Source organism: Nycticebus coucang, chromosome 11 (assembly GCF_027406575.1).
Source record: "Nycticebus coucang isolate mNycCou1 chromosome 11, mNycCou1.pri, whole genome shotgun sequence".
Lineage (NCBI taxonomy): Eukaryota > Metazoa > Chordata > Mammalia > Primates > Lorisidae > Nycticebus > Nycticebus coucang.
The window spans coordinates 83077121-83104350 of record NC_069790.1 but is presented as its reverse complement, the minus strand read 5'-3'; the positions used below and the strand labels follow the sequence as shown (position 1 = coordinate 83104350).

The following is a 27230-nucleotide window of genomic DNA, read 5'->3' as shown; positions in this document are numbered from 1 at the left end:
TAGTTTACATTGCCTAACTTCATGGAGTGAGATCAAATGCTGGAGACTTCATGGATTCCCAAATTTCTTTCCAGTGTTTTTGTAACCATCCATCATGTAGTAAGTTCAGTGAAGTTCTGAGAAATTTCTCAAGGGCCATTTCAAAGGGCTGGCTTCCATTCCTCAGCCTTGTTGGCTTTATGTATTGGGTTCTCTGTGAATGGACTCAGAAACCGCACGTTAATAAAAGGATGACCATCTATCCTCCAAACTCTGAACCCCATTCAGAATGTATGACAACTCTTCAGTTTATAAGTACAGAATTAGCAAGCAGACTTTACCTTTTTCATACTCAGTATCTTCACAGAAAACATCTTTATCATTATGTATCCTTTGTTTATTAAGGTTTTTGGTGTAGAGCCTTACTCTACTTCACTCAGTTATGGAACTTTTCCATAGCTGTTATGGTGCTTATATTATGTACCACAGTCAAAATCAGAGTCTGCAAATACTTTCCTTATGGCCTAGTAAATACTTTTGAGCAGGTAAAGTAGGGATATATTCAGGGTTCTATATTGTATCTTAATAGTTTGATATACACTTAAGTGAGCGGCTTTATTTCCCTTGTCACTTTTCTTTCTACATAGAGAAGGAAAAAAAAAAGTTCATTCTTACAGTGGTATCATGAATTTATTACCACATAGTGGGTGGCCTTCAACTACAACTTTTTCTTATATCCAATTACTGTCAGTAGGAGTAGTTTCATAACACTTTCTCTAGTCTAAAACTAAGATTAGACATCCTCTAACATCCTATTGGTTTGTAGCTAACAACCCCATGGAACAAGTAATCTCACTTATTTGGAAAGAATACATTTTGCAGCCAGTTCATCTTAAAACATTGCCTAATGTGAATTATTTTGATTATATCTTATCAGGGTTTCTTGTTGTTATTTAAAGGAGTGATTAGGAATGTCTACTTTGAAAATTATATATCCTAAAATCATTCTGACAAGGCTGCAAGTTTCTAGGACCTTAATCACCCACATGAGTGTGTTTAAGAGGATCTATGACCATTTTCTGAGGAAAAACCATGGTCCATTTCTGCTTGGAAGTGGAGTAATATCCCTATGCTGCTGTTTCACGAAGTGATATAAGCCTGGCTATTGATTGGCTGATTATCAAAGTTCAATATGCCCTTAATTGATAGCAAATAATTTTTATACTCTAGTTTTTTCTTAGCGACCACAATCTTAAGACTTGTGCCTCTTTGTCCTTATCAAAAGTCAGTCCTGATGATAATATTTTCAGGCTATTCCTGAGGAATATGTAATTCATCCTTTTTCCTAGAGATTAGACATTCTTCCTGAATTCAGGCCAGACTACCAGAGAGCTGGATTTGACTCCCTGAGAAATACTTTTACTGAGATGTAGTGTGACACTATGTCATTGGCCATATTGAGGGTCTTTATTATTAATAATAATCAGCCTCATTATTGTTTTCATTACAGTAGGTAGGGTAAGAATATAGCCCACACATCTCATAGTGTTTGCTTTATAAGTGGAAGAAGGTTCTTAAAGGTACAAGTGTCAGGAAAAAGTGAACTTTTCATGAGTAACTTCCCCAGAATCTTCTTAGTATTGGTTTTGCTGCCCATCTCCAGTCTGACTGCATTTCTGTTAAACTCTTTGAAAACTACCTCGTCTCTGTCTTGTTTCCTTACTATTTTTGCTTTACCTGTATCTTCTCAATAATTAGTATTTTTATTATTATTCTACATGTATTCTCTATGCTATGAAAAATCCTTTGGAATGGGGTAGATAATAAATAAAAAATGAAACAGAACAACAATAACCCACAAATATATCCTTTGATTTTATCTTCTTTCTTAATTATTATGGAATAATACCTTGTATTATTGTGACTGGTTTCTTTAAATAACATCACTACCAGATGTAAGATCTTTCAGGGTGGAGGTTATGTCTGTAATTTCTTTACTGCACAGAAGTTTTAAACATGTGCTTTACATTTAATAATATCCCTATTGACATTTTTTGTATTAAGTATGGATTTATTGAATGTAGATGCTGTTGGATATACAAATATGACTATAGTATAGTCCCTGGTCTCAGAAAATTTATTTACAGTTGGAGAAACAGACATAAAGGAAGACCGTCTTAACCGTCTTAAAAACAATTATGTGTTGTGGAAATCCTGAGAAGGGAGAAATGAATTCTGATTGGTGAGGGTCTAGAGATGATAGGTAGATCTGGTCTGAAGAGTGAATAGGATTTTACCAAGGAAGGCTGCCTTAGAGAAGTCCATTCTTCTCATTGAAAATTGAATTGTGTAAACATTTATATAATCTTTTTATGATCCAGAATCATGTTTTTTTTCTCCATCATGTTTTAAGGATTTACCTGTAAGCTAATGTTCTGAAATTTAGAAAATAAACCCTTATTGTCATCATGAGTTTATAGATCTCAGTCTCTCCCAGTCCAAACATTAAAACCTTAGTGTTTGCAATTTTTCTTGATTTAGTAACCTTTTCTCTTCATTTTCTGGTCATTTGATAAACTTTTTCTGAATATTTTCAAGTTCAATTAGATTTTTACAAAGAAGTGTTGCTTACGGTTTTATAAATGACCATTTCTGATTATTTTATTGTTTCTGTTTTCCTCTCAGTGTGTCCTTTTTAGATGATTACAAGACTTTGTGCCATGGAAGTAAGGAGGCCCTCTGCAACCTGCATTCTGAAGGCCCTTCCGGCCTTTGTTCCTTCACTTTCTCCTCATAAGTTATGCTGTTTCATGGCATAGAGCAAGCTATTACTTGTCTTTACTAGGTCCTATTGCATGATACTGTTTGCGCAAATTCTTTCCCATCCTTCATGATGCCCTCATTCACCTGAGAGCACTTCCTGACCCTCAACACAGTTATTATATCCCTGTGGCTCAAGACTCTAGACATAAGGCCTCATTGGTCCTCCTTTCACTAATGGCAGGCATTACATTACATTTCTCGCTTTCTGTTAGACTTGAGCTTGCTCTTCTAAAAGGCCAGGGATGCGTTATATTTCACTTACTCCAATGCCCAGTAAAATAAGTGTGTTTTTCTGTATTTGCAATCTTCTGTCTAACTATAAGATACACAATTTTGCAGTGTGTTGGAAGTTTCTTGAACTTTCATTGCTCATGGAGTTTATTATCATGATGGAGCTAGAGATTTCACTCTGGACTTCTTTACAAATACGTTAAGTAAGCACTGTACTAGGGTATCTGAGGAACCCTTATTTAAACTTTTATCAAAAATGTTCCTAAATATGACTACCTTTTTTATTTCTCTATAAACTCATCAGTTACTTGTGGCCAATATATAATTTGGCAAACGTTAAATGAATTATTGTGGATTTTTTTGTAGATTTTTTTTAAAACAACCCTGCACCTATTTTGTTTTATCATGTTGATTTTGGGTGACAGGGACTATATCCTGGCCATCCTGAATAACATTAGGTAAAGCCTTTGTCTAATTATATGTTCTCAAAGACTTCCAATTTCCTTTTAACATATTTTAAGAAATCTTTTTTGTGTGATGTTGGTGTCCCACACCAGGAGCAGGGTTGCCTAAGACCTGTGGAAACTGGTGATGATCAACTGAAGAAATATGGAGTTTGAAACGATGGTTAAGAAAGAGACAAGAGATGTAGAGTAGAATTAAAAGTGGGAGCTCAGGGGTCCATTGCCCATTTGTGGGCTTCTGGCAATGGCCAAGAGTGTTTGCTCCACTCTGATTTTTGTTGAAGTCTATTTGCCCTGAAGGTAAGATGAGGGAGGGAACAAAGACACCAGCAGTTTCTCTGATTGAGCATACCAGCTCCTATTGTTATTATTAATCTTAAGGGTAATTTTCAGAAATCTGAAATCTGAGCCTTGTATTGGGAGAGCCTCCTGCTTGAGATCACACATGCAGATTTCTAGGGAGCTGTTAAACTCTGCTAGTTCTCTGTGGAGTAAAACACCACTGGTGTTAGTCTCTTCTGAGGGATCCGTAGGAGGGACGCATTTACCTCCCATCACCACCACAGAGTATTTTCCTCTGAGATAAGGGATATAAGCTCTTATGCCCATATCTCAGGGCTTGAGTTACTTCCTTGATCTCTGCCCCAGACAAATGCAAATTTCCACAATGGGTATCTGCTTTGCTTGTTTAATGGGCAGGAAACGCCCTAGAAGATGTATCTTTTCTAGGACTTGCCATAATCTCTTCTTTGGCCATTATTTTCCTCAGAGTGCTCACAGACCCAGCAGGGTGTTTGTAGACTGTATCCCCAACAGGCTAGAATTTTGGAAAAGTCAGGAAGATTGCTAGCAATGGCTAGCTTAAATGTAAACTAGCTGACTTTTCTTTGTTCCAACTCATTCAGCTTACTTTTTAATTTTCCTCTTTTTCTGGGGGTGCTTTCCCTTGTCAAGAATGGGGTCATTGGTCCCTGTTCTCCTTGCAGTGTGGCATGTGAATGGCTGTTTTTCAGTCTATTTATACTCCTTTGGAAAATTCAAATAGATTAATAAGACATTAATTTTTTTTATTGATGATGTAGGTCTTTCCTTCTGCAGATTGTGTGCACATAGGTGTTTATGGTTGTGCATCATAGTTACTAATAGGAGAAATGTAATTCTAATTATTTTTATATTTTGTTTATGTATTTATTCACCATAAAACTGGATACAAATTTATTCAATATCCTATTTGCCTTTTACCTTCTATTACTTTGTAAATTGGAAAAAATTCTCAGTATACCTGTGAGAATTACAGCGAGCTAGAAAATAGGAACTGTTGCAAATTCTTAAAGTAATTGCTTCATTTGATTTTCACAAATGATTTTTAGCTTTAAGTTTCACTGATGGTTAAACACATAGTGCTTTACTGATATTTTTACAAAGATAGGCAATTTCTAGGAACATGGTGAAATTATTTTATGGTGATGTCTTCTCCATGAAATATATATTAGGCAAATAATTTTATTTTAGTGATTAAATTTCTTTGGCAAACATTTTGACTTTTTGAGAAAATGTCAGAAGTAACTCTGAGTCTCTATTGCTTTATACAGTTGATTATGACAATAGAAAATACATTCCATGAGCATATATTATGGTCATCAAAACATGGTGCAGTTGTATGTGCTATACTCCCTTGCTACTCTCAGTGTAGGGTGTAAACTAGCAGTGTCCATAACACCTGGAATAACAAGAAACGTGGAATATTTGATTCTACTTTAGACCTACTGAACCACAATATGCACTTTAACACAATTCCTAAGTTATTTATATACACATCAGAGATTGAGGAGCCTTCCTCTAAAGCACATACACATTATCCTATTTAGAAGGTACTGAAATCTTGGTTCTTATTACTCTTAGTGGTCTGTGTACTATTAGCATTAGTGTCACCTAGGACCTTGTTAGAAATCCAGAATCTTAGGTTCAATCCCTAATCTGTTGAATCAGAATCTAAATTTTAACAAGATCTCCAGGTGATTTCTATGAACCTTAACATAATAAGTATTGATCTAAATTATTATATTCCTGAAGGTAGCTGAACTTGAATTTTAGTTTAAGAGTAATATGCTTTTTTTTCAAAATGTCTCCTTAGTAGTCTTAGCTTGACCATGACCAATTCAGTAAATACAGCTCAGTTTCTATATACATAAGCCAAGGAAGACTGCTTCAGCTTCAGGATTATCCTGAGCCAGTGATTTTCAACTGGTGTGCCATAAGATGATCTTAGGCATGCTGCAAAAATTTTTAAAGATCATTAACTAAAGTATTTTTGAAAGAAGCTCAAAGCACAGTATTTTACTCTTTTTTTGGATCAACATAATTTAAGTATGCCATGGAAGTTTAAATATAGGTTCAAGTATATCCATGAGGGAAAAAAAAAAAAGGTTAAAAAACAATGTTGTATACCTTCTTATGTTTGAACTTGACCCCTGTTCTCAAAACTCTTAAGGAGGGGCCATTTTCCTATTCCCCCCAATTCTAATAAAAATAGAAGAGAGTTTTGTCATTTTTCCCCCTACTCATTATGATTTCTAGAACATTGTTCTGCAAAATTATTCAAAAATTTCTCTTGTGGAAATTTTTCTCCATCTGTGAATTCCCTCTCCCCAGCCTCATTCCTGCTGTTTTCTATGCTTTTGGGCATTATCACTCTCTCCTGAATGGCAGCACCTTATTCAATTTCCTTGTTGCTCTCGGGGCCTGGTACCTTTCTTATTTATGAAAATTATAATGCCTCAGGTTCAAAGTCATTATGAGTTCTATAGACCTTTCTTTCCTCCTGCACTGTTGCTACCTTTAAGAAAAGCCATCATCACTACTACTTTCCCACATGTGCCTCTCCAAACTGGTCCATTTCAAAGAATCTTGAATTTCCTTTCAAATTTTCTTTTCATGAACTACATACAACCTTTTTTTTTTTTTTTGTCAATTTCTTACTTTTATTCTCTTTATTTGAACCTGGTCTTCATTTGCTATATTACCACAGTGAGTGGTTGTCACAATACCTGTACTAGCAATTTTAAAGCTTTTTTTCTTTTAATATTCTTGGTACTTATTCATTAACCCTGGTCTGCCCTAACCATCTGCTTTATCTGCTTTTGTTTTCAAGTGACCAAGCTTTGCTTCAGAAAATTATGAAACCAAAATGATGAAGTCAAAACTTTTGTCTTTATATCTAAGCTGGATGGTCCCTTCTGCTCTGCTGTCTTTTTTACATATTTCCTATGCTCCTTTTATCCCATTTGTGCCATTTTAGTTTTTCGGGAGATGTGGGAGGTAATCTTTCCATACTGAGTGATAGGGCTTTATGCTTTGGGTTAAATTTGCTGGTAGACTTCTAAATCATTGTGCTTTTATTTCATTACAAATTTTTCTAGTATAGTTACAATAAACTTTAATACCTGGCACATTACTGTGTTGCAAATTTTATTGTGGTCTTTAGACGCAGGTAGGTTTTATCTTCTCATAAATATAAAGGACATTAACAGAGATTCTGTTGTCTTACTTGGGCTTATTCCTTGTTAAGATTTGTTGCTTTAAAAATTATTACATATAAATTAGAGAAGGGGATGTCAAGACTTTTTGCCCTGGTGTAATTAACAGATAAGTTAATATAATCCAGTTATAATTAGTTAAATTATTTTGAATAATAATTATTCAGCAAGACTAACTGAATATACAAAATAAAAGAACTATTCTTCGCTTTATAGGCAAAATAGTTCTGGAAGTTTAACACTAATTGAGCAGTGAAATAGTAACTGTTTTGAGCCAATATCATGGGAGGGCTCTAAGTACAGGGTATTTTACCTGACTTGAAAAACGTGTGTATATAATTGTGATGGATTTGCTACTTAGTTCAATGTAAGAATTTCATGTTGTATATCGAAGCAGTACCCTGAACCCCATAAATGCATCAATGTACAAAGTTATAATTGATTTAAAAATAATAATAATAAAGAAAACTTGTGTTATTTATTGAGAAGAAAATGAGTACTGTTGTCACTGAACCAAATTTACCCGCATCTGGTAGTAAGCCAAACGCCAAGCATTGGCAGAGAGGAAGGTTTATTGAAGGGCAGTTGAGCAAGGAGATGGGAGACCAGCTCAAATATGTGTCCCCTACCAGCCTAGAAGCAGTATATTTATGTTTGGGGGCAAAGGTTTCAGGACCAACAAGTGATTGGTGGAGGGAAAGGGGAGGTTTGGATAGCTCCTTGGCAGTAGCCTCTTCATGCCTCTTTAAGAAATTGTGGGAATTTGGGGAGCTGGTATGAAACAAGCAGTAGAAATTCAGGAAGTAACATTAAGAGGTCACACATAGGGTGAGCAAGTCTAAGTTGCATAAGTTTCTAACCAGTTTCCAACACTTTTGTTGATTTGCAAGCATAGGGGATTTCAACAGACTTTCTATCTGCAATCCTGTAAGACAACTTCAAGAATTCCTTTTAGTAACCAAGTTCTTTTTTTTTTTAATTATTAAATCATAGCTGTGTACATTAATACAATCATGGGGCACCATATGCTGGTTTTATAGACCATATTACACATTTTCATCACATTGATTAACATAGCCTTCCTGGCATTTTCTTTTTTTTTTTTTTGTGGTCAAACTTTATACATGACTTTAATACTTTAAAACTTTCAAACAGCTTATACACAAACATTATTTCATCAGATCTTCAGATAATCCTGTTATGTGGGTAGGGTTGATGGATACTTTATCAACATTTCTCATATGAAGAAAGAAGCAAATAAGTTACAAAACATGACCAAGGTCACTGCACTTCAGTGATAGAACCAGATTCCAGGAGAAGCATCAAACTTCTAAACTGGGGTTTTTTTTTTTACTGTTGGGGATTCATTGAGGGTACAATAAGCCAGGTTACACTGATTGCAATTGTTAGGTAAAGTCCCTCTTGCAATCATGTCTTACTCCCATAAAGTGTGACACACACCAAGGCCCCACCCCCCTCCCTCTGTCCCTCTTTCTGCTTTCCCCCTGCCATACCCATAATTGTCATTAATTGTCCTCATATCAAAATTGAGTACATAGGATTCGTGCTTCTCCATTATTGTGATGCTTTACTAAGAATAATGTCTTCCACGTTCATCCAGGTTAATACGAAGGATGTAAAGTCTCCATTTTTTTTTAATGGCTGAATAGTATTCCATGGTATACATATACCACAGCTTGTTAATCCATTCCTGGGTTGGTGGGCATTTAGGCTGTTTCCACATTTTGGCGATTGTATATTGAGCTGCAATAAACAGTCTAGTACAAGTGTCCTTATGATAAAAGGATTTTTTTCCTTCTGGGTAGATGCCCAGTAATGGGATTGGAGGATCAAATGGGAGGTCTAGCTTGAGTGCTTTGAGGTTTCTCCATACTTCCTTCCAGAAAGGTTGTACTAGTTTGCAGTCCCACCAGCAGTGTAAAAGTGTTCCGTTCTCTCCACATCCACGCCAGCATCTGCAGTTTTGAGATTTTGAGATGTGGGCCATTCTCACTGGGGTTAGATGATATCTCAGGGTTGTTTTGATTTGCATTTCTCTAATATATAGAGATGATAAACGTTTTTTCATGTGTTTGTTAGCCATTCATCTGTCATCTTTAGAGAAGGTTCTATTCATGTCTCTTGCCCATTGATATATGGGATTGTTGGCTTTTTTCATGTGGATTAATTTGAGTTCTCTATAGATCCTAGTTATCAAGCTTTTGTCTGATTGAAAATATGCAAATATCCTTTCCCATTGTGTAGGTTGTCTCTTTGCCTTGGTTATTGTCTCCTTAGCTGTACAGAAGCTTTTCAGTTTAATGAAGTCCCATTTGTTTATTTTTGTTGTTGTTGCAATTGCCATGGCAGTCTTCTTCATGAAGTCTTTCCCGAGGCCAATATCTTCCAGTGTTTTTCCTATGCTTTCTTGGAGGATTTTTATTGTTTCATGCCTTAAATTTAAGTCCTTTATCCATCTTGAATCAACTTTTGTGAGTGGGGAAAGGTGTGGGTCCAGTTTCAGTCTTTTACATGTAGACATCCAGTTCTCCCAACACCATTTATTGACTAGGGAGTCTTTCCCCCAAGTTATGTTCTTGTTTGGTTTATCGAAGATTAGGTGGTTGTAAGATGTTAGTTTCATTTCCTGGCTTTCAATTCGATTCCAAGTGTCTATTTCTCTGTTTTTGTGCCAGTCCCATGCTGTCTTGACCACTATGGCTTTGTAGTACAGACTAAAATCTGATATGCTGATGCCCCCAGCTTTATTTTTATTACTAAGAACTGCCTTATCTATACAGGTTTTTTTCCGGTTCCATACAAAACGCAGAATCATGTTTTCCAAATCTTGAAAGTACGATGTTGGTATTTTGATAGGAATGGCATTGAATAGGTAGATTGCTTTGGGAAGTATAGACATTTTAACAATGTTGATTCTTCCCGTCCATGAGCATGGTATGTTCTTCCATTTGTTAATATCCTCTGTTACTTCCTTTCTGAGGATTTCATAGTTTTCTTCACCTCCTTCGTTAGGTATATTCCTAGGTATTTCATTTTCTTTGAAACTATGGTGAAGGGAGTTGTGTCCTTAATTAACTTCTCATCTTGACTGTTATTGGTGTATACAAAGGCTACTGACTTGTGGACATTGATTTTATATCCTGAAACATTACTGTATTTTTTGATGACTTGTAGGAGTCTTGTGGTTGAGTCTTTGGGGTTCTTTAAGTATAAGATCATGTCGTCAGCAAAGAGGGAGAGTTTAATCTTCTCTGCTCCCATTTGGATTCCCTTTATTTCCTTGTCTTGCCTAATTGTATTGGCTAGAACTTCCAGCACTATGTTGAATAGTAAAGGTGACAGAGGACAACCTTGTCTGGTTCCAGTTCTAAGAGGAAAAGCTTTCAGTTTTACTCCATTCAGTAAAATATTAGCTGTGGGTTTGTCATAGATAGCTTCAATCAGTTTTAGAAATGTGCCACCTATGCCTATACTCTTCAGTGTTCTAATTAGAAAAGGATGCTGGATTTTATCAAATGCTTTTTCTGCATCTATTGAGAGGATCATATGATCTTTATTTTTGCCTCTGTTAATATGGTGGATAACGTTTATGGACTTGCGTATGTTAAACCAGCCTTGCATCCCTGGGATGAAGCCTACTTACTTGATCATTATGAATGACTTTTTTGATGATAAGGTGTAATTCATTGGCTAGGATTTTGTTGAGAATTTTTGCATCTATATTCATGAGTGAGATTGGTCTGAAACTCTCCTTTTTGTTTGAGTCTTTTCCTGGTTTTGGTATCAGGTTGATGTTTGCTTCATAGAATGTGTTGGGGAAGATTCCTTTTCCCTCAATTTTTTGGAATAATTTCTGCAGTACAGGAATAAGGTCTTCCTTGAAGGTTTGATAGAATTCTGGTGTGAAGGCATTTGGACCAGGGCATTTTTTGTTTGGAAGATATTTTATTGTTTCTTTGATCTCAGTGCTTGAAATTGGTCTGTTTGGGAGCTCTATTTCTTCCTGGCTTAGTCTAGGGAGAGGGTGTGATTCCAAATATTGATCCATTTCCTTCACATTGTCAGATTTTAGGGCATAGAGTTTCTGGTAGTATTCAGAATAATCTCTTGTATCTCTGTGGGATCAGTTGTTATTTCCCCTTTATCATTTCTGATTGAGGTTACTAGAGATTTTACTTTTCTGTTCCTCGTTAGTCTGGCCAATGGTTTATCTATTTTATTTATTTTTTCAAAAAACCAACTCCTTGTTTCATTAATTTTCTGAATGATTCTTTTGTTTTCAATTTCATTGATCTCTGATTTGATTTTGGATATTTCTTTTCTTCTACTGGGTTTAGGCATAGATTGTTCTTCTTTTTCTAATTCCATAAGATGGCTTGTGAGATTGTTGATGCGCTCTCTTTCTGTTTTTCGAATGTAGGCATCTAAAGCAATGAATTTTCCTCTCAAAACTGCTTTGCAGTATCCCACACTTTTTGGTAGCTTGTGTCTTCATTGTTGTTATGCTCAAGGAAGTTAATGATTTCCTGTTTTATTTCTTCCTGCATCCATCTGTTATTCAACAGAAGAGTGTTTAATTTCCATGCCTTTGGGTGGGGTGGAGCATTATTTTTAGAGTTGAGTTCCACCTTTAGTGCCTTATAGTCTGAGAAGATACAAGATAAAATTTCAATTCTTTTGATTCTGTTGATATTTGTTTTGTGTCCCAGTATATGATCAATTTTGGAGAATGTTCCATGGGGTGATGAGAAGAATGTATATTCTTTATCTTTGGGATGGAGTGTTCTATATGCGTCTATCAAGCACAGTTGTTCTTAGGTCTCATTTAAATCTCTTATATCCTTGTTTAATTTCTGTTTAGAGGATCTGTGCAGCTCTGTTAGAGGAGTGTTAAAGTCCCCTGTTATGATGGTATTATCAGATATCCTATTGCTCAGACTGAGTAAGGTCTGTTTCAAGAATCTGGGAGCATTTAAATTGGGTGCATAAATATTTAGAATTGAAATGTCTTCTTGTTGTATTTTTCCCTTGACCAATATAAAGTGACCATCTTTGTCTTTTTTGACTTTGGTTGCTTTAATTCCACATGTATCTGAAAATAAGATTGCAACTCCTCTTTTCTTCTGGATTCCATTTGCCTGAAAAATTGTCTTCCAACCCTTACTCGGAGCTTTAATATGTGTTTTGAAGCCAGGTGTGTGTCTTGCAGACAGCAAGTGGATGGCTTGTGTTTTTTAGTCCAGTCAGCCAGTCTGTGTCTCTTCAGTGGGGAATTCAAGCCATTAACGTTTATTGAGATAATTGATAAGTGTGGTAGTATTCTATTCGTCTTATTTTGTGAGAGTCCATTGCTTAGTTTTATCTTTTGCATCAGTGTGGAGGTTAGGTTCTGTCCTTTAATTTCTGAGTTCTTACTTTGCTGCTGATCCACTGTGGTGGTCAGTGTGCAGAACAGGTTGAAGTATTTCCTGTAGAGCTGGTCTTGTTGTGGCAAATTTCCTCAATGTTTGTATATCTGTAAATGATTTGGTTTCTCCATCAATTTTTAAGCTTCGCAGGGTACAGAATTCTGAGCTGGAGATTGTTCTGTTTAAGGAGATTAAAGGTAGATGACCATTGTCTTCTTGCTTGGAAAGTTTCATTAGAGAAGTCCACGGTCATTCTGATGGACTTGCTCCTATAGGTTAACTGGCGCTTACTCCTGGTAGCTTGCAGAATCTTTTCTTTTGTCTTGACTTTGGACAGGATCATCATAATTTGTCCTGGAGAAGTTCGGTTAGAGTTGAGGCGACCCGGGGTCCAATATCCCTCTGAAAGCAGTGTGTCAGAATCTTTGGTGATATTTGGGAAATTTTCTTTTATAAATAAATTTTCTTTTATAGTATGGCTTCCATTCCTCTGCGGCATTCTTCTTCCCCTTCTGGAATTCCTATAACTCATATGTTGGAATGCTTCATAAAGTCTCATAATTCTGACAGTGAACGTTCTGCTTTCTCTCTCTTCTTTTCTGCCTCTTTTACTATCTGAGTTATCTCAAAAACTTTGTCTGCTACCTCTGAAATTCTTTCTTCTGAATGATCTTACCTGTTGCTGATACTGTCCAATGCATCTTTAAGTTCCCTAATTGACGGTTTCAATTCCTTCAGCTCTACTATATCCTTTTTATATTCTTCATATCATTCATCTCTTATTTGATTCTGTTTTTGGATTTCCTTTTGGTTATTTTCCACTTTATTAGCAGTTTCCTTCATTGTTTCCATCATTTCTTTCATTGTTTTCATCATGTGTACTCTAAATTCCCTTTCTGTCATTCCTAACATTTTTTCATAGGTGGAATCCTCTGCAGTAGCTACCTCATGGTCCCTTGGCGGGGTTGTTCTGGATTGGTTCTTCATGTTGCCTGGAGTTTTCTGCTGATTCTTCCTCATGAGTGATTTCTTTTATCTGTTTCCTTGCCCTAATTTTGTTTTGTGTGTGTGTGTGTGTGTGTGTGTGTGTGTGTGTGTGTTTTGGCCGGGGCTGGGTTTTAACCCACCACCTCCGGTGTATGGGGCCGGTGCCCTACTCCTTGAGCCGCAGGTGCCACCCCCTTGCCCTAATTTTCCTTTTACTTCCTTTTGCTCTTAAATTCTCGTGCCTGAGGACTAAGAGTTCGATGAGTCCTTATGGTACAGGACCAGAAGGGTGAGAAGGTTGAAGAGCAAGAAAGAGATGAAAGAAAGGAGTACTGAGTGATAAGGAAAGAAAAAAAAAATAGAGAAAGGAGACAGGGTGGGTAAAAGGAATATTGAGAAAAAGAAGAGAGGCACAGGAAGAGGGAGACAGAGCAATATAGGTGTACAGTAGGGTACTTTGACACAACTTTAAAGAAAACCCACCTTCTGGGGGTGCCCAGTTGGGTGGTTCCCTTGAGGTCACCAGCTTTTGCTGACCTGGTCAGACACAGTACCCCACGTCCACCAAGTAGAGAGGAAAGACAAAAATGCTATAAATCAAACCAAAACAAGCAAACAGAAAACTTTACAGGAGAAAATTGGGTGAAAAACCAAATAATAGTGGTAGAAAGACTAGCAAAAATATAGTTCTAGTTATTGAAAAAGGCAGCTTTGGGAAATTATAATTAAAGTAGAAAAATTGAGAAAGAGAAAAGATCTGTATGGAAAAGGTTGAAATTAAAAAAACAAAACAACATCAACAACATCAAAATAAACAAAAAAAACAACCAAACCAAAAAAAAAAAAAAAAAAAGCAACCAAAAACAAAGCAGTGTGTATATGTTGTTGAATATTGTGTCTTCAACACGTGGTCTTCTGGGGTATGAGATGTTAATCACAGTTCTGATACGACTGGAGGCTGATGATTTCTCAAACCCCAGCAAGTAGACACCCTAAATCTCTCTTCAGCCCACTTAAAAGGCACTTTGAACTTGTAAACTTGCTGAGCAGAAGCTTTCCCAGGAAAGTGCTTGTCGCTGGAATCACTGCTGAAGTGGCTAACCACTTACCCAGTGTGCCAAAAGCAGTCTCACTCTGCCCCTGAGGGTTAGGTCTGCAAGGTGACTGAGACCCCACCCTTAGGCTACTTGGTTGCTAGGTTACCAGTTCCCACCCACATGCTAGCTCTGCGACCCTGAGGGTGGAGCTTGCCGGGGCAGATCACTCACAGTGGCTCCCTGTGGCCCACAGCGAAACAGTATTAGCCCCGTCTGGCTCAGCCGCTCAGACTGGGGCCCTAGACAATGGCCAAAGTTCTCCGCACTCCCGCTCAGGCTCTCCCCAAGGCGGTTCAACTGACTGCCATGTCCAAAGACACCAAAACAGTTCACAGGTAAGGCCTTTCCAGTTTGCAGTCTTGCTGCTACTGAACTTATAGTTGCGGGCAGATTTAGACCGATTGAACACACGTGACCACTTGCCGTTTTTTCACTGTTTTAGTCCTCCTCTTGGGGTCCAGAAGTCTCTTGCTGACTCCCTGTATCTTTGCGGGGTGATAATAGGTAGATCCCACCAGCCAGAGATGCCTGGAGTCGTATCTCCCCACACTCATGGTGCCCAGATGCAAGGATGCTGTTACTCGGCCGCCATCTTGCTCTCCAGCCTCTTTCCTGGCATTTTCTTAGTTATTGTGTTAAGACATTTGCATTCTACATTTACTAAGTTTCACATGTACCCTTGTAAGGTGCACCGTAGGTGTAATTCCACCTATCACCCTCACTCCGCCCATCCTCCCCCTTCCATCCCCTCCATTTCTCCCTTCCCCATATTTTTAGGTTATAACTGGGTTATAGCTTTCATATGAAAGCCACAAATTAATTTCATAGTAGGGCTGAGTACATTGGATACCTTTTCTTCCATTCTTGAGATACTTTACTAAGAAGAATATGTTCCAGCTCCATTCATGTAAACATGAAAGAGGTAAAGTCTCCATCTTTCTTTAAGGCTGCATAATATTCCATGGTATACATACACCACAATTTATTAATCCATTCGTGGATCAATGGCACTTGGACTTTTCCCATGATTTAGCAATTATGAATTGGGCTGCAAAAAACATTCTGGTGTAAATATCTTTGTTATAATGTGATTTTTGGTCTTCTGGGTATATACCTAGTAGAGGAATTACAGGATTGAATGGCAGGTCTAGTTTTAGATCTCTAAGTGTTCTCCAAACATCTTTCCAAAAGGAGTGTATTAATTTGCATTCCCACCAGCAGTGTAGAAGTGTTCCCTTTTCTCTACATCCACGCCAACATTTCTGGTCTTGGGATTTTGTGATATGGGCTAATCTTACTGGAGTTAGAGGATATCTCAAAGTAGTTTTGATTTGCATTTCTCTGATGATTAAGGATGATGAGCATTTTTTCATATGTCCGTAGGCTATGTGCCTGTCTTCTTCAGAGAAGTTTCTCTGCGATTCCCTTGCCCAGCCTGCGATGGGATCACTTGTTCTTTTCTTGCTTATATGTTTCAGTTCTCTGTGGATTCTTGCTGTTAAACCTTTGTCAGAGACATAACCTGCAAATATTTTCTCCCATTCTGAGGGCTGTCTGCTTGCTTTACTTACTGTGTTCTTAGCTGTGCAGAAGCTTAGAAAAACATACCATGCTCATGGCTGGGAAGAATCAACATTTTTAAAATGTCCATATTACCCAAAGCAATATACAATTTTAATGCAATCCCTATTAAAGCTCCACTATCATACTTTAAAGACCTTGTAAAAATAATACTTCGTTTTATATGGAATCAGAAAAAACCTCGAATAGCCAAGACATTACTCAGAAATAAAAACAAAGCAAGAGGAATCATGCTACTGGACCTCAGACTATACTATAAATCGATAGTGATCAAAACAGCATGGTACTAGCACAAAAACAGAGAGGTAGATATATGGAACAGAATAGAGAACCAAGTGATGAACCCAGCTACTTACCGTTATTTGATCTTTGACAAGCCAATTAAAAACATTCAGTGGGGAAAAGATTCCCTATTTAACAAATGGTGCTGGGTGATCTGGCTGGCAACCTGTAGAAGACTGAAACTAGACCCACACCTTTCACCATTAACTAAGATAGACTCTCACTGAATTAAAGATTTAAACTTATGACATGAAACTATAAAAATACTAGAAGAGAGTGCAGGGAAAACTCTTGTAGAAATCAGTCTAGTTGAGTATTTTATGAGGAGGACCCCCTGGGCAATTGAAGCAGCTTCAAAAATACACTACTGGGACCTGATCAAACTAAAAAGCTTCTGCACAGCCTAGTAACCAAGTTCTTTAACTGTGGGGCACAGTTTCTCTCTGAGGTAGAATATGCATAAAATTCAAATCAGATCATTCCATTTCCCTTTCTTCAACTTTAATGGGTCTTTAATGTACCAAATAAGGTACATGCCCCTTGAAATAGTGTCCTTCACATTAAAAATCTGGCCCTAACTTCCCTTTCCTGTGTCATCTTCTTCCACTGCCATCCCTAATCCTTTGCCTTACACTCCAGCCACTGCCACTGTTCATTGTGGCAGAATGTATCCCTTACTTCAGTACTTCTCTGCTTTGGTAAGCTTCTTATGTTTTTTTTCTTATGTTTTTATGTGTTTGCCACATAAATCCGTGTTCAGGACCCACCTGAACGTTACTACTTCTGCTGTGCAGAGCTTTTTTGCATTTCCCCAAGTAGAATTTGTTACTTTTTCTATCCTTTTAAACTTCTTGCTAGTTTCTATTCTTGCACTTACCCCAATTATCTGTCAATTGCTTTTTTTCTGATTTTCCTTTTTGATTTTTCCTTTGATCAAATTTTTCCTGTTCATTCTTTTAGTTTACTGAGGTTTGTTTTATGGCCGACCACATGGTCTGTCCTGACGAATGTTCCACATGTGCTTGAAAATAAGTTTATATTCAATGTTGGTAGATGTCTGTTAAGTGAGTTCGTTTATAGTGTGACTGAAGTCTGTTATTTCCTCATTGATCTCCTGTGTACTTGTTGTATCCAGTATTGAAAGTGAGGTTTTAAAGCCCCTAGCTGTTATTGTTGAATTATCTGTTTCTCCTTTCACTTATGCTTGTTATTGTTTCATGTATTTTAATGTACTGTTGTTGGCTACATATATCTTTATTATTTTTTATCTTCCCAATGGGTTGACCATTTTATTATTTTTAAAATGTTCCTTTTTATCTCCAAACTGGGAGTAGGAAGAAAGGATAAGTCTTGGTTCATTCACCACAGATTCTTGCCTTTCTTATAGAATTTCCATAGGTTTTTGTGAATAGATATGTGATCATTTTCTGTTTACCTTTAAAATGATTTTCTTTTCTTTTTTTTTTTTTTTTAATAATTTTCATCAGTTTCACTGGTGACCAGGCTGGTGGAGCTCCTTATACTGTCGTGCAGAAGGTGATCTGTAATGCCTCCTCCTGTAATTTTTTTTTTGTGTGTGTGTCTATATGTATATGCCATTTCCTTAGTAGCCAATGAATTTCATACTCCTAAGAGGCTGTGTTTTATTCATGTTTGTTTGCCTAGTATCTAGCACAATGCTTGAAATATTGAAGGCCAGCAATTCTCAAACATTTTTTATTTTGGACAGTTTTGAATACTGACGTTTTTGGTGGTACACTTGGAGTTAAAATCAAAATAGCATCAAATTACTCAACCACAATTGTAAAGCCCTTATGGATACAATTTAACAGCATCTCATAGTGCCTATAAACACAACCACAATTGTCCTGCCATTCCTCTGGTCTCTTCCAAGTGCCCTGTCACTTACAGAGGTGGACCGTTTACTGCCTGGATGAATCTGTCTTACAACTGTATGAAATCAAGTTTGTTTTGGTGCCACTTTATGTCAGCCTCTATCCCTGACTTGTAACAGATACCCACTTATATAGTATTGATAAACAATACATTCATACCTGCTTAGCCCAGCCTTCTTTCTGAAGAACATGTATATGATAATGTCTCTGCGTAGTTTTGGCAAAAATACCTGCTTATTTTTGGGATCAGATTGTGTGGCATCTCTGTAAAGTTTACTAAGCTTCCCGAGTATCTCTGCTATATACTTAGGCAGTGTTTAGTTACTACTGAATAAATCAAAAGCTAAACTATGAACTATTTGAAGTTTAGACTCCAGATGCCATGGAAGTCTAACAGGTACAGGTAAGGTTGTGAATTTCTTAACTTGCCACATTTTTTAGTTTTGTATCCTATGTATTTATTGGGTCGCTGCATTTTATGGCCTTTGTCTTCAACAGGTTTTTTTTTTTTTTTAATTTCACTCTCTTTTCTGTTCTTATGCATTCAGTTCTCATCCAAGCCTTAAACACAAAAAACAAACTCATCACTAATTTGTAGAAAGAGCCTCCTACTTTATCTTTCTTTAGTATTTACATTTCTTCTTTTCTTCTTTTTTTTGTTTGCATTTCCTTCCCATCAGTATGTGCTGTTTCGTAGCTGTCCTATACTTTACTACCAGACCAAGTTTCTGAGGATACCCGTTCATCATGGCATTTCCTTTGTTGCTTGCCACAGATGTTTTCTGAATGTTTCATATGTGCCAGCCACTGTTTTAGGTACTATACTGCAGTGGTAAACAAGCTAGACAACATCCCTGCCCTCATGATCCTTCTGTTCTATGTTGTGATAGATAATAAACATGTAAATAAGGGAGATTGTGGTAAGCTCTAGGGGACTAATAAACATAATGATGGGATAACATAATGAGAGCATCTTAGGTGGGTGATGAGTAAAGGTATCTCGGAGGAGATGTCATGTGAGCTGAGATCTGAAGGATGCTGAAGAGTTAGCCATGCAGGAACAGGGAAGAGAGGATTTCACAGAGAGGGGCACCAAGTTTAATGTTTAAGAGACAGAGATGAGCTTGGCATCTTGTGAAGCACAAAGGAGTCCATTACAGCTAGAGTATAATGAGCGACAGGTATAAGGATATGAGATGAGGTTGAAGAGAAAGCCAGATTATGTTGCACCTTGCTAGATTGTGGCAAGAAGTTGTGGTTTTATTCCAAGAGCAGTGGGAAGTCATTGATGATTTTAAGAGCAATGAGATGACTTGTTTTTAAAAGATAAATCTGACTTCTGTGTGGAGAAGAGTTGAGTAGGCAAAAGTAGAAGTAGCAGACGACTAAGGAGGTTGATACTTGTTCAAGGTAACAGTGTAGTTTACTTTAGGATAGTGGCATTAAAGATGGAGAAAGGTAGAAACAAGATAATATGTTGGAAGTGGAGCCAGTCAATTTGGTGATGCATTAAAAACTTGAAATGTTTGTTATTTATATGCTGTATCATGGACTGAATTCTTTGTCTTTTCAAAGTCTCTGTAACCTGGCTTCTTGATATGTCAGTTTATTTCCCTTCACACCCCAAGGTGTACTTGGCTCTTCAACTAAGAAAGCATAAAATAGTAGCTAAAAGCACAGGTTGCATCAGACTTTGAGTTCAAATCCCGGCTTTTTCCTTCATGGTTGATCTCAGGTCAGATACTTCCTTTGTTTCCTCATTTGTAAAATGGAGATAATATTTTTAACTCATAGAGTTGTTGTTAGGATTAAGTTAATCCATGTAAAGTGCATAGAAAACCTCTGACACATAGTACTTTGTAGACTGTTAGTGTTTTCATTTCTTAGGACTGCTATGACAAACTACCACAAACTGGGTAGCTTAAAACAATAGAAATTGATTCTCATATAGTGCTGTAGACCTGAAGTCTGCAGTCAAGAAGTTGGCAGGGTGAGTTCTTTCTGCAGCCTCTGAGGGAAAATTTCTTCCATGTCACTATTCTGGTGCTAGTAACTGTTAGGAACTATTGGCATCCTTTGGCTCCTAGAGTTTGGTGTCCAGTCTCTCCCTCCGTCTCCTCATAGCTTTCTTCTTTGGGTTCCTCTTTCTCTTTCTAGGGATTTGTCTTTGGATTTAGGACCATTTTAATTTGCAGTACTCTCATCTAAAGATTTTAACTTTAAAAAGAGGAACAGAAGATGCTAGAGGCTGGGAAGTGTAGGAGTAAGTATAGGTAGAGATTTTGTTAAAAAATACAAATTTATAGTTAGATAGGAGCAACAAGTTCTAGTGCTGTATAGCATTGTAGGGTAACTATAGAACAAAAATACATAGTTTCAAATAGCTAGAAGGAGGATGTGGAATGTTCCCAACACAAAGAAATGATAAGTATTTGAGATGATGGATATGCTAATTATTCTGATCTGATCTGTATGTATTACATGGATGACAACATCACTATGTACCCATATATATGAACAAGTCTTTTGTGTCAATTAAACATTTTTTTTAAAGATTCTAACTTAATTACAAGGACCCTCTTTCCAAATAAGGGCACAATTACACTTTCTGGGAGTTGGGACACAGGCATATAATTTTGAGGGGTCACAGTTCAACCCACTAGAGTGAGCTCTTATCTTTTTATCTTCCAGAGACCACACATAATTCCAACTTTGATTTAATTCTAATGTTTTATAAATTTTATTCCGTTTTGAAAGTCTGGATTAAGCCTTACCACCTCCATAAAATAGCCTCTGCTGTGTACGATTTGTTATTACAAGACAACAAATACCTCAAAATTTTGGAATGTCTGTGGATTATAAAAACAGCACAAGAAGCGTCTTTCTCAGTAGACTATTACAGGCCTTGCCTCTTATTGATTAGGTAGTTCAAGTTCTCTTCTTCACGTTTCATTTCTTAAGGATTAGGAAAAATATTTAATTCTCAGAAAACTTTGTTTCCATGACTCAGAAACCATTAAAGATGAGTATTTTTCATTTTATTAAGAAGAATAAGATAGCTTGACAGTTGGACTAGAGGTAGAGTTTTAAATCTCATGTCTAAGTATAGTTAGGTATAGATTCTAAGTAAATAATTTTGATCACAAAAATCCGAATCATTGATGTATGTGAGGCAGGTAGAACAAGAACAATGCATGTGAGCTAGAAAATGCTGGAATGTGTTATTAGTAAAAGACCATGCTTTATTAGGCTTTCCTTTCTCATTGTTAAATTCATATCCTAAAGATTAAGAAGTCATTAGTTGGATATTTGATACAAATATGTATAAATCATGCATTACTACTGAGCTTCACCCTTGAGGTGCATAACTCATGTCTACATACATTCCTAGGGAGATAACTAGAACAATGTTGACTGAAGCACTGACAGTGGTTATCTTTAAATGATGAGGTTTCAGATATTTTGAGATTTTAAAATTATAACTTCTGATTCAAGTTTTTTGGAATGAAAGTCTGTCATTTTACAAAAACAATAGTTTGGAGTTGGGGAGAGATGAAGAGTTGGAAAATGGCTGGAGTGTGGCTGGAGAGTGGCTGACTCCCCCTAGATGCACAAGCAGGGTTGTAAGCTTATCATGTTCCATACAAAAAATATAATTTTCTGTGAAAGGTTGGGGAGCACTACATAATGGATATGTTAAAACTTATTTGTGTTGCCTTGTGAATAATTCATGGAGGTACACGCACATGCACACACACACATAGGCTGAATAAGGTCTATCTGATTTATTAAAAATAGAATTTTTATTATGCATTTTTAGTGTAATTGCTTGCTTACCTTCACTAATCCCCCACAACTGTTTTCAGAGTGTGGTATAGTTGTAGGAAGTAGCTCAAGTGTAAAAATGCTATCGGGGGAACAATAATTCTGGTCCAAAGCCATTAGGAATTTAACCCAGAACGTAAATTTCCTTGTTAACAAGCTAATTCCCCTAGGAAATATATGAATTTGTTGGTAGAACTGTTTTCAAACAGGTTAACATAGCCTTCATGGCATTTTCTTAGTTATTGAGCTAAGACATTTGTATTGTCAATCCCATGCCTTCATTAGGGTGCCTCCGCCACCCCATTAGTGGGCAATGTAGTCTTACTGACTTACATGCACTAATCTGTATTCCTTTAGTCACTGTGAGCAGATCCTCTGGGAGTTTCCATGGAATTCCTATGAATATGCACAGTGAAATAGCATTTTTCCAAGCACAGAAGAATTCAAATAGGCTGGAAACTTGCCAACTTTAATTTTGACACATCTCAAGATTAGAATGTCAATGTAAATGAAGAGGCAGAGTTGTGCCTTGGTGCTACTGCTTTGGGATCAGAGACTGGGAGATGTCGAGCAGACAGAGCTGTAAATGATCAAGCGTGAGTGCTTTACATACTGATGGGGAATGCTGGTATCTTTTCATGTCTGCACTCTGTTAATTCTCTAAATCCTTACAGTGTTATGCTTTCTGTTGGGAACAGCCAGAGAAGCTATTCCATCTGTGTTCCCTGCTCCTGGGACGTATGCCTATTTGCTTAAAGACTGGTCTTTGAATTCAGGGTTGCAAAACAGTTGTTCAGGAAACAACCACAGCAACATACTTCAGAAAACCCTTCTCTCTTTTGAAATATAACTGGATTGGTGATTCGTGTCTGTCTGTTAATTGCAATAAAGCTGCTATGGTAATTTAGTATGCTTGTTAAGAACAGTCCAACAGTCCTCTGAGGAACAATAGATAACCTGCTATGTGTCTTGCTTAGGGAGCTGGTAATTATTTTACTGTAAATGAATCTAACAATAGCCTATCGGAAAACCACAAGAGGGATAAGCTTTGAGGGAGGAGTGTTAAAGTCCAGGCTCTTTGTTATTGATTACATTCATCAGCCTAAATTACTGGTAATAAGGTTTTTAGAGAGGTTCAAATAAAGAAAAATAATTAAGATTCCCTTCAGTTACTGTAAAGAATTCTTAGTATGAGTGCATCTTATTTAAGACTCATTTTAACCTTCCTTTTACTGGAAATTTTAATGTTTCATATTATGTAATGACGATTTTTTATTTTAAAAAAGTGATCCTACCAGAGCAGGTACTTGTAAATTTTTCCTTTAGGAATTGCTTGATTATTATCACTAATTACACTTTAGAGCTACCTACTATATTGTATTTCGATTTATACTGATTTTTTTCTTTTCTGGAGAATACAGGTGTAAATAAAAACCCAGGTGCTAGTAATAATTTTGGGTGTTATTGGAAGAGTAAATAAAGGACAAGTTAGAGAAACATACTTTCTTCTCATGAAAAGACTTTTAAAATTATATGTTGGTGAGGAAAGTGTAGGCAAGTTATTAATTTAAAGAAATTTCAGGAAATATATATAGTGCTTAATGCAGAATGGAGTATGTTATAAATCAAACTGCTGATTCAGGTATTTGCATCCTCCCAGTGTTAGAATCAAACCTGCTTTTATTTATACCCTTTCACTAGTCCTTTTATGTTGCTCTGCTTCAACCAAACATAATTAGTTCTGAGAATATTCCATGCACCCTTATGGTTTTGGCCGTGATTTTCTCTTAGCCTCGAATGCTCCTAATCTCAGCCTCTGTATGTCTGTACCTTAAGACTGCTTCAGATCCTGCTTCTTCAGAGGGTGTTTCCTCACTGGGTAGAATGAACCGTCCTCTGTCTCTGAAGTTCCACAACAATGTCCCTGAACCTGTCTGTGTCCGCAAAAATGAAGTCTATGTGCTCTGTTCCTGATGACCCTTCCACCCAAGGTGAGATAAACGTTGCTGCGTCCCCCAACTCTTCCTTTAATTTAGAGTTTATCACTGTATTATATTTAGTTCTCCATATTTTACCCCTTAGGCCAAGGGCTCACATTAAGTACCTTCATGTGTCAAAGCTGCTCATAATTTGATCTCTGTCTTTATCTTGCATTCCCAAATTCCTACTCTCTGGGGGCTTCATCCCTTATGTTCCAGTATTGCTGAGCTATTTTTATCTCATTACAAGGCCTCTGACGTTTTGACGTTTGATCAAGGTATTCCTTCTTTTCATGATGTTCTTTCTAATCTTCCTGAAAATGTAGTTAATTTCAGCTCCTCTGTCAAGGCTGACTGTTATCACCTTCTCCAACATCTAGATCAGTTGGCTAATCTCTGGATTTTTCCTCCCATACTTCTGTATTATACTGAGGTGATGTTTTTACAGGGAAAATAAATTTATTATTTTTCATTGTATTCTTAACATCTAGCATTGTACTTAGCACACAATAGATTCCCAATAAGCAGTTGAATGAATTAGTGGGAGAACAGAGACTAAGAATATATGAAGGTGAGGAGTAAGATTCTTGGAGCAAAATCAAGGTAGTTTTAGGGTAAAGATTGTGTTGATAGCTTCCAATTTAAGACAGAAGTCTGTGGACAAAAGGGCTAATATTGTAACTATTGTTGAAGGCCCAGGTTCATTCCACCTTGGGGAAGGACAGATGCTTATGATGAGTTAGTCTACTTTCTGCGATTAATACAGGTGGTTATTTGGGATGTTTTAAAGGGATAATCTGGATTCCATCTTTATTTATTCAGGGTTCAGAGGTATTCTGAGCTTTGGAATTCAGGCTGAAATACAATCTTGGAGGGGTCATAGAGTTGTAGTATAAGGGAAATGGTCATAAGACAACTGTATAGAAGTGTAACCACCATAAAGCAGGGCTAGAATGGTTAAGCCAGAGCAAGAGGATTACTGAGTAAATGAGAAATTGATTTTTAGGTCTCTACTTTCTGCTCATGGCCAGGAGTGCTCCTACAGTCTGTAGTATGGGGCCCAAAGAGAAGAGCTAAGTGAGTCCTGTTAAAAGACTGAGCATGTCCTGTGTGAGCAAGCCCAGGATGGACATTACAATGAGCCTATCCATTCCCTTCTATTTTTGTTCATTCCTCATGTTTATTAATATATTGAAATTTGCACAATAGTGCAATCAGTGCATAGTTTGGGACACATACATATTAAATACCGTTCAAGGCCTCAGGATTAAAATTGTGAACAAGACATAATGGTTCCTTTTGGAGCTTAGCTAGTGAGGTAGATGTAGTTACTAAATAATTCCAAATGTGATTAATTATACTAAAGGGACAGTGCCTTGTGCAAATATAGTAGTGGTGATTTAATTTATTTTAGGCAATTGGGAAGATTTTCTTTTTTTTTTTTTCAATTGGGAAGATTTTCATTAGACATGTCGTTTATGCCAAGATCTAAGAAATGAGGAGTTTGCAGAATAGGACACTATATAGAGGCATCAGCACAAACAAATGCCCTGAGTTGGCATAAAGCGAGGGATGGTTAGATGAGAAAGTTTAAACCAGATAATCCAGAAGAGGTATAGTAGGGGCTTTACCTTGGAGACTGTGGAAAGCCACATTACAGAGTGTAGACCTTGCCTAAAAGTTATCGGAAGTAATTGGAGAGTATTAACATCACATGTTTGTGTTTTAAAACAATTACTCTGCACTATGAAAATAGATTTAATAGGGGCAAAAGTGGAAAGGAGTATTGTCTGGTTAGGAGGCTGTTGCTATGGTGCAAATATAAGATGATGCTGCCTTAGACTTCTCAGTATGGCAGTGGACAGGTGAAGCGAAGTAGATAGATTGACCAGTTGTAGCCAGAGAGAGAAAGTAGTTAAGAATGACTTCTAAGCTTTGTACTTAGCATCTTGCTTTATGATGGTAACATTTTTTTCTGAGATAGGCTTTGGATAGTATAGGGCATTTGTAGTCAGGGCCCATTCAAGATGGGCAGCTGGATAGACGGCCCTGAGAGGGAGATGGCAATTTGGAGTCATAGCAGGCACCTGTGTGGATGCAATTACCTGGGCCAGTGGTTTTCAAAATGTTCCTAGACCAGCAACATTAGCCCACTTGGAAATTTAGAAATGTACATTCTTAGATCACAATCCATACGTACTTTATCAGAAATTCTGAATGTGGGGCCCAGCAATCTGTGTTAATAAGCATTCCGTGTGATTCTGATGTATGTTGAGGCTTGAAAACACCTGGCCATTGCAGTAAAAGGTAGCGTGAGGAACATACCTATGCTTGGGCATAAGCATCTTTGTATTATTTTGCTCTGAAAGCAAACTTAATTTGTGGTTAATTTTATGTCATTCTACTTTTAGCCGTTCTATCAGCTGGGCATATTAATGGAGAATGGAACAATCTTAGCAGGAGTTATGTGGTCTTGGGACTGTCCATTAAGATTTTAAAAATTGTTCATGTAAGGTAAGTGCTCTTTTTAGACATGCCATTTTAGTATGCATAAGCAAAATTCAATTGTTATATCTTTCTAGAGGACTGAGGGAAAGATGCTATGAGGAAGAAAACAAGCAGATAAATACTTGTATTTTCATTAGATGGAGGTCTTTTCAGGTCAAACTTACATTCTGCAAATTATTAAAATATAGGTATCATGTAGAATTTACTCCGATTAAACTCTTTCTGTGGAAACTACTTTCCAAAGGGTCGGATACTATTTAGTAAGCCTGTTGACGGTTTTGGCAGCTAATTTGCTCATATAATGGCATAAGGCTTCTTTTCTTGTGCATATTTTTCAAAAGAGGGTTCTTTTCCTTTCTAATGAACTCTGATAAATATATGAGATAATTGATGGATTATAACTACATAAAAAGAATTCAAGTTGCTAAATACAATATTCATGACAAATGGAATATATTTAGACTTTTCAGCCCTGGGATTGCATTCTGTCACTATGCTCAGGAATAATACTGAACGTTGTGAAAAAAATGAAAAGCAGATCAGTAGCAGAGGTTTCTTTACGGTGGTACAGAAGTTTATTTATCATAATGGGAGGCAGGTAATGATAACTTTCA

At 36.9% G+C, this 27230-nt stretch overlaps 1 protein-coding gene across 6 annotated transcripts in view; it reads left to right on the top strand.

Annotated features, from left to right (window-relative positions):
• IMMP2L (inner mitochondrial membrane peptidase subunit 2) overlaps positions 1-27230 on the top strand; it is a 980841-nt gene that overhangs the window by 312119 nt on the left and 641492 nt on the right. The window contains exons 5-6 of one of the 6 annotated variants that reach the window (XR_008383663.1): positions 23966-24120; positions 26520-26622. The exons of the other annotated variants lie outside the window; for them this stretch is intronic. The gene's annotated coding sequence lies outside the window, so the exon portion shown is untranslated. The remainder of the gene's footprint in view (positions 1-23965; positions 24121-26519; positions 26623-27230) is intronic. 6 annotated transcript variants of the gene reach the window in all.